At 32.1% G+C, this 13,018-nt stretch overlaps 1 long non-coding RNA gene across 1 annotated transcript; it reads left to right on the top strand.

Moving 5' to 3' along the window:
- Positions 1 to 7,256: 7,256 nt before the first annotated feature.
- LOC134695092 (uncharacterized) lies at positions 7,257 to 11,174 on the top strand. The gene is made up of 3 exons (XR_010102689.1): positions 7,257 to 7,344; positions 10,205 to 10,292; positions 10,944 to 11,174. It is a non-coding gene; the product is annotated as an uncharacterized LOC134695092 (long non-coding RNA).
- Positions 11,175 to 13,018: the final 1,844 nt, after the last annotated feature.

Below are 13,018 nucleotides of genomic sequence, written 5' to 3'. Positions count from 1 at the left end.
GAGCTTTAAGGCGAAAACAAGGCATGTGAAATACTAATAACATACACTTCTTTTTTTATACGTTGTATGGACAAACCAATAAATCCCTCAAACAAATTGCTTGATTCATGTAATATCAAATAAATTACAGCGCGGAAAGGTAACTTTAATTTAATATCAAACCTAAATTTTTGTTATATTTTCAATAAATTAAAAGTCTTAATTAGCTAGGCATGCGTGAGTTCCATTTCATGAGACCTACACAGATTTCTATAAAACAAATTAAAAATTATAAATACAGTTTTTCAATTCTTTCCGGCATAGATTAAAAATATATGTATATAATCTTTATCCGAGTTTGTTTGAATGATTTCACTTCATTATGATGATAAATCTTATAGTTCTTAAATTTTTAATTAAAAATGAATTTATCATTTTGATATCTAACGATAAACTTTTAAATTGAAGTGACATGGTCAGTAACCTAATTAGTTGCATGGCTGATTACCATCTTACAGGTGACCCAGTAATTTTCCATATGACAGTAGCGTGTGCCCTCGGGGTTATATCGGGGTGTGTATAACTTATTTTCTGGGGAACATCCTGTCCACGTGTAGTACTTAGCATATATTGCAACAGATGACATTAAACAAATTTTCTTTGTAGCATCGGAGGCAATTTCATGTTCGACCACACAAAATATTTCACAAAAAAAGATATGATAAAAGAAAAAGAAAAAGATAAAGAAATATTAACAAATAAAGGTGAAATTGAGTAAACGGGGATTCGTGTTTTTATGAGCTTATTTTCAGTGGACAACAACAAATGGAAGTTTTTAACGACCTTGTGTGACCTATAGTTGTTGATGTTTGTGTCATTTTGGTCTGTTGTGGATAGTTGTCTCATTGGCAATCATACCACATCTTTTTTTTAATATTGACTGGCTATATACATGCACTTGCACGGTCGGTCCAGTGGACATATTTCATACTAGATAACTTATACAGTAATTCTTTTTATATATATGACAATAATTGTCCGATCTGATACACGTACCTATAATGTACAGAATTTTGAACAGCTTCAAATATATGGGGTCCGTAGAAACACCGCAAAGGACCTCCTTATAGTGCACTAAGAACAAAAATGTGCACTAAGGACCTGATGGAATGATACAACTGTCGCAAAGGATATGGCATATAGAAATAGACTTTGTAAAAGGTGAAGGTCCATTAAGACACCTTTCAGGCCCCAAAATATAGCAGCCTTACAAAATTGATAAAAGTAAACTTTAAGTTATTTTTTGGACAGTAGAATGCTTCAGCTTCATAAATATGGGCTTTTTTTTTTACAATACATGGCACATATATCGGGTACTGGCACCATAAAGTCGTGCTAAATGGCAAAAACCATCTGAAAAGTGACATTTTCCGGCATATTTAGTGGATTTTTCATATTTGAGCTTGAATTGGATCGTTTTTAATTACAAAATCAGTGAAAATCTTCCACATACACTAATAAATCAAATAAAATAGACACTTAAGTGTTTCAAAAGTGGTCAAAATCTTTCGTCAGATGAACCTGAAATTTGAGGCCAAAATCGGTCCTAACCGGACCTACTCTTTTCATAATTTTAAATTATATCTTTTCTATAATGTTTTCTCGACACGTGCCTCAAAAAGTTGATTGGCACCTTTAGTATAATCGGTAGAAATTCATGTTCGCTCAACCTTGAATCTTGAATAATCTGCTAGTATACTGATTAAACATGTACTAGTATATGGTATTTCAAATTGTTCTCTAATTTTTTTTCATTTGTTTGTTTCTGCCGTATTTATTCTGTCTGCTATATTTTTTACTTCTAAAGTAATAGCGTATTTTCAACTCTTTTCAGTTTAGGATTTTTTCATCCTTTTAATTTTAAAAAGACAAATTATTGTGAACACTTCACGGAAAAGTGAGGATTGATATTTGGTTGCTTAACGTCCAGTTGCCAATACCTCATTCATTTTTCTAATGTCAGGAACTATGCCATTTATCAATATTTCGATTAAATAATTAAACTTATAGAATTATATATACTTAAAAGTTTATTTAGAGTAACCATATGCCGGATGAACAAAAAGTGTGCCATTTATTGAAAAACATATGGTTTGGTATAACAAGAAAACTTCTCTAGTGTTCTAAACATTTCTCACATAACCCCTCCCCCCAAACCCCCACTTCAAGCTCTGGATCCGCGCCTGCCCATAGTGCTTATTACATTATAAAATAAAATGGTATTCATCTTCAATTGTTGAAATAAAGATGAATTGTTAAAAAAAAAAGCATTGACACCAGTTTAAAGTTATCGTTCATAGAAGACAGTTATGATTTATTCTATAATTCTTTTTTTAAAACGTAAAATAATTTTACCTTTTGGAGTTTTTCTATATTACTTCTGTAATAGGATTTTGAAGAACCCCATGGACACCACATACTCTCAAATGTCTTTCAAGGAATAATGATAGTATGTTAACTCTTGTGTTGTTAGTAAGGAAATAAAATATCAAAAGCCTTTGTTTCTCAATTTGTATATTAAAAATAGAGTTTGTTGATTGAAAAAAAAAAGCTTGCTTAGCAATTTCCTTAAAAACTAAATATATATAACAAAGGCAAAGTTTTAAAACACAAAATTTATTTTTTATTTTTCTTTCATAAACTTGAAATTATACCACGCTAAACCGTTAGGTTAACAACCATTGATTAATCAATAAGTAACGATCAAAAGTCAATTGTTTATTGGATTAGGTTGATTGAACATGATGATTCGGGAATCTGCAATAAACCGTTGATCACGTGGCGAGTGGCACGCGTTTATTAAAAAGTCATTTAACTTCAAAATTACAAAATCTATTGATACCTAACTTTATAGATATAAGGTTTTAATCATATCCTCTTATATTCATGCTCGCTGTGATCTTAAAACATCTCGTTTTAGTGTCCTTAATGCAAAAACTTTCTTCTTAGTGCACTACGAAGTCTTTTGCAGTATTTCTACACACCGAAATATATGGCCTTATTATTGGTAATGTACCATATTAGTGTCACTAATGGCTTAACGTGTTACCAAATCTAGAAGAAGAAATAGGCTCAAAACCGCATTTTTAACTTTAGATTTTTTTTCAATCCCAAAATAGAGAAGAGGTCCGGTATACAGACTAATTAAAAAGTCCAGATGAGAAGTTTAACTTTTAACTGTTTCTTGACGCATGCAAAAAAATGCAGTACCTGGTTACAGTTGCTCATTGACAAATTATCATCTTTCGATTAAATGATCTTCAATCTATATGGTCTAAAGTAATTTTAAAAGTTATAAAATCTAAATGTGAAGTGATCTAAAATGTTCAATATTAATGAGTATTTTCGCTGTGAAATGAATCTAAGGTCGTCTAAAAGTATATACATGTGTATTTGACCCGACTACTGACTACATAGTAAACTATTCATTATGTATGTATAAGGAGGTCTGAGCGGGACTCGGGATTGTCGAGGCGTATTTTTTGTAAACGTGACACATGAAAGTCAAATTATGAGAGAGGGTAGGAGGGGTACTGATTCCGAAACTCCGAGCTTAAAAACACGAAATCCCGAAATCCCGGGCTTAAAAACACGTAATCCCGAGGTCCCGAAATTCGAAAAAAAATTATCGGATCCCGAAAGGGTCAATCCCGAAATCCAGAGCTTAAAAACATCCGATCCAGGAGTCCCGATAAAGGTCCTATACGGTACGTCTAAACACTGCTAAGGAGTCCTTAGTGCACTAAGGACTATACAATGCCACTAAGGACTAGAAGGACTACTGGTATACGTGTTTTTTTACATATTATATTAGAGATTAATATTTAATGCATAAATTTCAAATTTTATAGAAAAATAATCATAAATAACACTTTCTAGACACGTCCCTATTTTTCTTTGATATACCAAAAATCAATGAACCGATTGACACGTGCCAAATAATATAACAACTGATTAAACAATCATATTCTTTCATTTAAGTAATTAACAATTGTATCGAAAAGATAAATACTTGACTATCATAATAAAATGTGTTATTCTTATTTAAAATGATTATTTGGACGAATAATTTTGCTTTTGTTTCATTTATTTCCCGACAAAGTTATTTGCCATTGGTTTTATCTTTGATGTGCACCAACTAATAAGTAAGAGCGTGGTCAGCTTGGTAAAATGTTTATGTTAGAGACAGCGAAGACAAAATGAATATATATATTTATAACTTTTTTGTTTTTATTTTAATTTCGACAAAGATGCGTGTATATACAAATGGCTTCACTAAAACATGAGTAAATTCCGAAAAAACCCTATAAATCATGTTTTTAATTAATCCACTTTCTATTACTGCTTTATACGTACTAGTACGAATAACGATTGAATTGGGAAAAAAATCATGTGGCGTCCTTGGGGTTTATCAAAACCACTAGTTTTCAACCAGTTCGATCTCAGTTTACATTTGGCTTCAAAAATCAGTATCTTCATAAGAGGCCCAAATAAATAATTTACATGCCACAGGTTTCCCCGCAAACAACATCTACCATGAGTAAAGACAGCTTCAAATACGAGTTGAGAATATAAAGGCATTCATGTAGGAAACAAAATATAAAGGTATGATAGATAAAATAAATGCATCCACAATTCCACATTATAAAGCAAACTAAGTAGGTTTGTGCAATGTGCCTAAGTCATCCGGTTTGTAGAAATATGATTTGCCAAAGGGTTATAATCGGAAAGTTTATGTACATTCCCGAGCTTTACAATAACTATTCAAATAGAAGCTGTAAGTATATACTTTCAACTGGCGTCACAGTAAATTATTTCAATTCAAAAGAAAACACTCAAATTCAGCAACAATCTTTTGGTGACCCGGCAGTCAGCGGTCTTAGGTTCATGTATTGCTTTTCTTTTTTTTTTTAAAGCAAGCAACTTGTTTTTATATTGGTTGCATGCAGTAGAAATTTATTATCATATTGAACTCGTTTTTGTCCAGAAATATATTGCTCAAACGTGTTCTTCATGAGATAATAAATTTTGAAAATTAACCATAGCATACGCAAAAGAAATCAACTGTGTCTATATACATCTGTTTACATGAAGTTACTTGGCTTTAAATAAGTATCTTTTTTTAGAAATAATGACTACGTAATATGTGCTTAACTCACTGTTGAAGGCCATAGGGTAACTTATAGTTCTTAATTTCTGTGTCATTTTGTCTCTTGTGAATAGTTGTCTCATCGCCAACCCTACCATATCTTTTTTATATTGGTTGCATGTAGTATAAATTTATTATCATATTGAACTCGTTTTCGTCCAGAAATATATTGCTCAGACGTGTCATATGATAAAAAATTTTGAAAATGAACCATAGCATACGCAAAAAAAAACTTGGGTCTATATACATCTGTACATGTTGTTGGCTTAAAATAAATAATTTTAGAATAATGACTACGTGATATGTGCATAACTCACTGTTGAAGGCCATAGGGTAACTTATAGTTATTAATTTCTGTGTCATTTGTGTAAATATCTGTATAATATATGTGAATTAAAATATTTAAAAGAAATACATATATTCTGTCATTTATTAATATGAACATCAAATTTATTTATTACAAGAAATAATTACAAATACACTTGAGAAAAAAAACTTCTTTATTCTGAAAAAAAACCACGTTAATATTATCTCCACAACAATTAATTTATTAGTATCCAACTTCAGTCACCAATCGGGCATAGGACATTTGAGCGAAAAAGAAAAAAGCACATAGGGTCATTTGAGCGCCGACTTCATAGGACATTTGAGCGCCGGGATATTAACCTTACCTGAGTTTTCAGACAGGACATTTGAGCGAAATTTTCCCTGTACCTAACGACAAGCCTTGTATAGAATTTGCAGATTACCTGACTGATACTTATATAACAGATGAATCGTTATTTCCCCCTCATCTCTGGGCCGAAGTTCCATCCTCGTTAAAACGTACTAACAATGGGCCCGAATCATTTCATGCCCATTATAACGAGCAGTTCTATCACAGTCATCCATCAATTTATACTTTCCTTGACACTATTATCAAATTGCAATCTGTGACTTACATAAAAATTCGGAGTTTGAACATTGATGCACCGTAGAGCCGAACAGAAAAGGAGAAGGAAAAGAATCTCCGGGATTTGCATTCGAAATACTGCCAGCAGGAAATTACGAGGGATTTTTATGTCAGAAGCCTGGGATATAAGTTCCAAGCCCGAACAGACTTGTAAATAATGCCGTTGCCGAGTTTTATGTTTTATGACAGTGCTTTGTTTTTAGTGCTTTGTTTACAATTAAAAGATGTTTTAATCTTTTTGTTGGTAAACTCCTGTTTTATGACTGTGCTTTGTTTTTAGTGCTTTGTTTTTTACAATTAAAATATGTTTTAATCTTTTTGTTGGTAAACTCCTCATTTAATGAACTATATTCGTAAGAAAATGTGGTATGATTGCCAATAAGACAATTCTCTATCCAAGACTTGTTTTCGCTCAAATGTCCTACGCTTATTCTTATTTTCGCTCAAATGTCCTAAAATTTAGGCGCTCAAATGTCCTATACTTTGGCGCTCAAACGTCCTTTTTTTTTCGCTCAAATGTCCTGTCAATGCGCTCAAATGTCCATTGCCGCACCAATCTTGTCCATTAAACACAACAAATAGCATGATTCCAGTGTAATCAGTTATGTAATTTGACACGTGTCAAACGGTTCATTGATTTTCGGCACATCAAAGAAATACAGGCACGTGTCTAAATAATGTTGAATATCTTATTTATCTATGATTTTTTTTTCTACAAAAATTGAAATTTATGCATTAAATATCATTCTCTACCATAATATGAAACGAAATTACATGTAACAACACTCCATCTAGTCCTTAGTGGCATGTTATAAATCCTTAGTGCACTAAGGACTCCTTAGCAGTGTTTAGACGCACCCGGTCCTATATCCTCCCTCAAATTATTGTGCCGTGAAAACGCGAAATGAAGTTTAGCGGGACATGGGGAATTACCAAAATATCAGAATTGTTCACTTATATAGAGTGTTAGCGTAATGGCATCATGCGGGAATCTAAAAAAATAAAGAGTGACTAAGCGGGATCCGTGAACAGAACCCCCAATGAGACCCCCATTAGTTGTGGCTTATTTTTGTCTTTTTTGTTCGTTTCTTTCCCCTACATTACTTGACCGTTTTGGTAAAACAACAGCACTCGAGGTCTGACAGTATTTTACCAAGAAATGCACAAAATATTCAAAAAGAAGGCCTAGAAAATTTAAATATTGGTATGCACACATACTCCCCTGTCAGCACAGACAATTATATTTTTGTAAACGCGCCAAACTCGTTTCTAATATTTATAATAGAACTGAAAAGAAAATTGAAATGGAAATGGGGAATGTATCAAAGATATAACAACAAGACCAAAGAGCAGATAACAGCCATAGGTCACCAATGGATCTTCATTGCAACGAGAAAATCCCAAAAACCTGAGACTGGGGTGGATCCTGAGTCATATAATTATAAAGGGGTTCCTAACCCAGGACAAATTTGGGGGGGGGGGGGGGGGGGCGGGGGGTGTCAAACTACATGTCCCCATTCAAATGCATTCATCGTCCAGTAAAGAAAGGGGGGTTCCAACATGTCCAACCATCAGCCCCCCTGGATCCGTGCCTGTGAGGCATGCTTTAGCTTGCCATTAAACAAAAATGTATACTAGTTGAGTGATAATGGACGTCATACTAAACTTTTCAATACAAAAAAAAAAGAAACTAAAATAAAAATCATACAAAGGTCACAAAGGCCATAACTTTTGGCTCCTGAATAAGAAAAAGTGCAAAATGCAGTGGGGACAAGAGCCTTTACTGTAAATTCCTGAAATTACAATTATATAAATCATCTCGCATCTTTGTGCATTTCTTGAAATTGGTCATATTAATAAATGCATGCAATATTTTCAGAAAATTTCAATATATAGGCTTTTAAAAGTCAATCTTGTGCATGATTATCAATGATTATACTCGCACAATTAACACATGTGGTTCTCAAAACTCAAAGGTGTCTATGCTATATATGACCACTTTTTATACCCCCGCTTTCAAAAAAGGGGGATATACTGTTTTACCTCTGTCTGTCAGACCGTCCGTCCGTCAGTCAGTCCGTCCCATGAATATTTTTCGTCGCATTTTTCTCAGGAACTACAATACAAGGATTTCTGAAATTTGGTTTCAGGGTTTATCTAAGTCATTTATACCGTGTGATGCGTTTTCAGATTGATCACTTGTCAACTTCCTGTTAACCGAACACTTGTATGATTTTACATATGATAGCCAAGTTGAAAATTTTCGTCACATTTTTCTCAGGAACTACAATACAAGGATTTCTGAAATTTGGTTTCAGGATTTATATAAGTCGGCTATACCGTGTGATGCGTTTTCAGATTCATCACTCTACAACTTCCTGTTTACCGAACACTTGCATATTTTTACACTATTTATATTATCCACTTGCGGCGGGGGTATCATCAATGAGCAGTAGCTTGCAGTTTCACTTGTTAATCAAGTATAAATTTACAAAATATGTTTAGAACTATATGATTTTTAGGTTTTTAAGCATAGATATAGTAGGTCAGGATCTGCCAACTCTCACTGACTGATTGAGCACATAAATTTAACACTAGTTTTTTGGTGTTGCTTAGTGTTTTGTTTTGTTTTGTTTTTCTTTTCTGCATCTTATGTTTTGCCTTGGCATTGTCAGTTTCTCTTTCATTGCCTTTGGTTTTTTTGTTATGTTAAATAACAAGTCACATATAATCATGATAATTAAGGTCCTTTTTAATTTTTAGGGATTTAAAATTTTTAATTTAAAGTTAGGGATTTTATTCATAAAAGGGGGGATTTTCCAGTACGTATACTATTAATAATGCTTTGAGCAATTTTAATGAAAATTGGTGAATTATTTTTGTATAACATAAACATGATAATTTTCCTTTTAATTTAAAAAAAAATCTGATTTATGTCATTGTACTATCATGACTTGGGATTAGGATAGTCTCAAGAATGCTTTCACAAATTTTTATGAAACTTTGATGAATTGTTTTTATATCTTGACATAAACACCCTTTTTATTATTATGACCCAAAGTGGAGGGGGCATAATGTTTAACACTTAATCGTTTGTCCATCTGTACCAAAGTTGTTTTTTGTTCTCTTACATTACTTTAGTTTGCCTCAACCAAATTCAATTAAACTTTTACAAAAGCTTGTTATCACAATACTCAGATCAAGTTTGAATTTTGGTGATGTCAGTGTTACTGTACTAGAGTATCAGAGTTATGCCCCTTTAGAAATGGGGCAAATATGCTGAATTTTTGGTTTCCTGTTTTCTAAACTTTAGTTTGTCTCAACCAAATGTTATGAAATCAATACACAATGCTTATCACCACAAAATACAGATTAAGTTTGAATTTTGGTAGTGTCTCTTTTACTAAATACTATAGTTATGTTCTTTAAAAATGGAAAAAATTGTTTCGGCCTTCTAACTTAAGTTTCCCTCAACCAAATTTTATTAAACTTTAAAACAATACTTTTTATCACAATTTTAATCAGATCAATTTCAAATTTTTGTAGTAAAACTTTTACCGTTCTTCAGTTATGTTCCTTTAAAACTTTGAATAATATGCAAGCTGGAGTATGATATTCCCTATTTATCATGTATATTTTTTTATAAGATGCAGAGTTAAGGAACTTTAGTTGTTGCAAAGTTATTTAAAATTTGTCCATTTTCAAAATCTTTGAAAGGTTTTTGTATTTGTTAAAAAAAATCGCAGCCTTAAACTTATAGTCACTTGAGAGATCTATAAATTGAGCCAAATTATAGACATGTTTTATGTCAATGAATACCACTGTTTGTGCATGTTTTGTTTTTTTTGGAGGGCGGGGGTCTTATTTGCGCAGTGCTCATAGTTTTTTAGTCGATCAATAAAATTCATTTAAAGCTTACAGACCAGCTATAAGGGCAAGAAGCTTATCAAGCACTCATGGTTTATATTTTTATTAAACACACATTAATATACATATAAATGTACATTAAACAGAAAAAAATATTGATGCAAGATGTGATTCAACTTTTACTCTTTTATGTATAGGACAAGAACTATAGAAGATACAGAGAAATACTATACAGCAGAAATGATAGGCAATGTAAAATTTGCAGAAGCTAACTAAACCTAAATGGTAAGGCACCTTTTAATTTTAAAAAGTTATTGAACTTGAAAGATGATTACTAGTATCATGATTACTATAAAAATTCAAAGATGTGGTATATTAAATATGAAAACTATCATGGCTTTGAGAAAGAAATTGTAGGCCTGTTACGACCTTCAATAATGAGAAAATCCATACCCTATACTATAGTCAAAGTATAAAAGACCTAAAGATGAAACATTGAAACAATTCAAACTGTAAAACTAATCATGCTAATTGCCTAGTTTATAACAAAATAAATTACAAAAAATAAATATGACCGGTATGAAACAACAACAACAACAACCACTAAATTTTAGTGTCAGACTAAACTGACAAAAGCTACAGGCTCTGAACTTTGGACAGGCACAATAGGAATATGGCATGGTTATATAAAAATAAGATGTGGTATAATTGCCAATAAGACAACTCTCCACCAGACAACCAATGATGTAAATTTCCTGCAAACATGGACTTGACTACTGTAAATCAACTAATTTTTCGTGAATACTTTATTTGGCATTTTATACTTTCTAGTCTACATCGCAGTTATTTATTTTTCAAAGATACACATGAAAAACATTTATTGCTGTTTCTCTCTCCATTTATAACATTCTATTTGCTTATTTTGTGTATTTATAGGTGATCAGACATCTTGGTTTTCATGATCAATAGGTCATTACTGAAGAGGAAACTTAAAGTCGAAATTTATTTACATAGTGCATAATTGGATTAATTTGAAATGGAATGTGTGCTTTCCTGCAAAAAAGAAATAGGAAATTTCAACATGTGATAATGACCATATAAAACAAAATGGAGTTCTATCATAGATACACAAAAACACTATTGCATAAAAGCAACAACATATCTTAATCAAAAGAAAGGAGAATGCAGAACAAATACTATTTTGTTATTGAAAAAAGAACAGCTCCCTCATATCAAATATACAGAAGAAGATCATTGAAGAACAATTTGCAAAAATGATTTCTTTTAGAATTGAAGGGAATTGTTTAGTGAATGGAATAATGTATTCACTGAATTCTTACATAGTGGATTGAATAACTGTACACAAGCTGAAACAGAAGAAATTCTAATTTAAAATAACACGAAAAGTGTTTATTTTATTATTTAATCTGCAAATATATAAACAAATTCTTTAGAACACCACAAATGATACAATGAAATTCAAATTGGTTGCTTATTAATGTATCGCATTGAAACAATTACAAAGAAAACAGAAGCATTTGCTCCAAAAAAATTATAAATCAAAGTTAAATTTATATAAAAAGTATAAACAATACCTAGATATAAACAGTCAGACTGTATTATTTTCAATGTCATTAAAATTTTGAGTCAAACATTTATTAAAGTTTTAAATTTATTTGCATCAATTATACAGTCTTTTAATAATTATATTCATACTGTTTGTATACATGGTGTAGTGAAGAAATGTTTAACAAGTAAAAATAAGGTTTCCCTAAGGGAAATTTGATGTTCAGAAATTTCCTTAAAGGAAATTTGAAGAACAATGATTTCCTCAGAGGAAATTTGTTGTCTTGAATTTTCCTCCAAGGAAAAGTGTTTGTCAAAAATTTCCTCACAGGAAAATGTATTTCCTCAAAGGAAATTGTGAAGCTACAAATTTCCTCACAGGAAAAAGTATTTCCTCAAAGGAAAATTTGAAGCTGCAAATTTCCTCAAAGGAAAAAGAATTTCCTCTAAGGAAACAAATTTCCTCTAAGGAAAAAGAATTTCCTTTAAGGAAATAGAATTTCCTCAAAGGAAATAATTATGCAGCAAATTCCCTAAGGGAAATCTTTTTCCCTTGAGGAAAAAACAATTTCCCTTGAGGAAAAATCTTTTTCCTTCAGGGAAATTTGATTTCCCTTGAGGAAAAGTACTTTTCCTCTAAGGAAATTGTTGAAAAAAGGGGCATAACTTTTTCAACAGTGGTGCTAGAGCCAAAAAATGTTAGGACAAATATCAGGGAACCAATACCAACCAAGTTATCAACTTTGTTTTGACTTAACTCCAAAAATTAAGGTGACAACTTTTGCACTCAGTGGAATTGCAAACTTGTCCCGGAGACTGTTTATTCATAACTTACAGCAGTTTGCATATAACACATCGAACCATTTATAAATGATGTCGCTAGCACGAATTGACGTTGGCTTTCTAGTTGTCTCAGCATTTCAGAAGTTTCCTCGTGCCCCAGATGCTACTTCGACTACTACAAGTCGTGTGATTGACAGTTGTGTTTTTTAAATACTCAAAATCATTTAATAATCAGGACATTTTAAACTTGAGAGAGATGAGTTAAATTTATGTGTTAACGAACTGACAATTTATATTTAAAACAAAAATGTGCTTTAGGAGGAGGGGAGTATATTTACTTGGCTCTCTATTTGTATTTCCATGCATACCTTATATTATATATAAATATCGTGATACAGGAAGGAATATTATATTGATATTCTTTTCAGAGACACGAATCTGTTATGGTAAATACGGAAGGGACGGGGAAGGTAGGATCATGGAGATTCTGGGGGCAAACAGTTCTTTTACTGTAACTTTGATTCTTCTTTCAAAAGCATCATTGTCTCTACATGGAGTCGAACCAGGGACCTCTGTGTATAAAAGCAGTGCAAAAACCGACTGAGATGAAGAAGTATACTTCTTGAGCTCATCCGCGTAATGCTAGCTAAGTATCTTCTACG

Source organism: Mytilus trossulus, chromosome 13 (genome assembly GCF_036588685.1).
Source record: "Mytilus trossulus isolate FHL-02 chromosome 13, PNRI_Mtr1.1.1.hap1, whole genome shotgun sequence".
NCBI lineage: Eukaryota > Metazoa > Mollusca > Bivalvia > Mytilida > Mytilidae > Mytilus > Mytilus trossulus.
This window is presented reverse-complemented; position numbering and strand designations above follow the sequence as displayed.